Source organism: Physeter macrocephalus, chromosome 4 (genome assembly GCF_002837175.3).
Source record: "Physeter macrocephalus isolate SW-GA chromosome 4, ASM283717v5, whole genome shotgun sequence".
NCBI lineage: Eukaryota > Metazoa > Chordata > Mammalia > Artiodactyla > Physeteridae > Physeter > Physeter macrocephalus.
This window is the reverse complement of record NC_041217.1, coordinates 60,371,805-60,372,448: the sequence shown is the minus strand read 5'-3', so window position 1 is coordinate 60,372,448 and position 644 is coordinate 60,371,805. Positions and strand designations below refer to the sequence as shown.

Below are 644 nucleotides of genomic sequence, written 5' to 3'. Positions count from 1 at the left end.
ACAGCCTCTTCAATAAGTGGTGCTGGGAAAACTGGACAGCTACATGTAAAAGAATGAAATTAGAACACTCCCTAACACCATACACAAAAATAAACTCAAAATGGATTAAAGACCTAAATGTAAGGCCTAACACTACAAAACTCTTAGAGGAAAACATAGGCAGAACACTCTATGACATAAATCACAGCAGCGCTCGCTTCGGCAGCACATATACTAATATTGGAACGATACACAGAAGATAAGCATGGCCCCTGCGCAAGGATGACATGCAAGTTCGTGAAGCATTCCATATTTTTAAAGCAATTATACTCCAATAAAGATGTTTATAAAAATAATAATAAATAAATAGATCACAGCAAGATCCTTTTTGACCCACCTCCTAGAGAAATGGAAATAAAAACAAAAATAAACAAATGGGACCTAATGAAACTTAAAAGCTTTTGCATGGCAAAGGAAGCCATAAACAAGACGAAAAGACAGCCCTCAGAATGGGAGAAAATATTTGCAAATGAAGCAACTGACCAAGGATTAACCTCTAAAATATACAAGCAGCTCATGCAGCTCAATATCAAAAAAACAAACAACCCAATCAAAAAATGGGCAGAAGACCTAAATAAACATTTCTCCAAAGAAGATATACACAT

The 644-nt window shown here is 35.7% G+C and overlaps 1 protein-coding gene and 1 non-coding gene across 2 annotated transcripts in view; both read left to right on the top strand.

Moving 5' to 3' along the window:
• MPC2 (mitochondrial pyruvate carrier 2) overlaps positions 1-644 on the top strand; it is a 24,424-nt gene that overhangs the window by 2,740 nt on the left and 21,040 nt on the right. The window lies entirely within an intron of this gene.
• On the top strand, positions 190-296 carry LOC114486236 (U6 spliceosomal RNA). Its single transcript, XR_003679640.1, has one exon. It is a non-coding gene; the product is annotated as a U6 spliceosomal RNA (small nuclear RNA).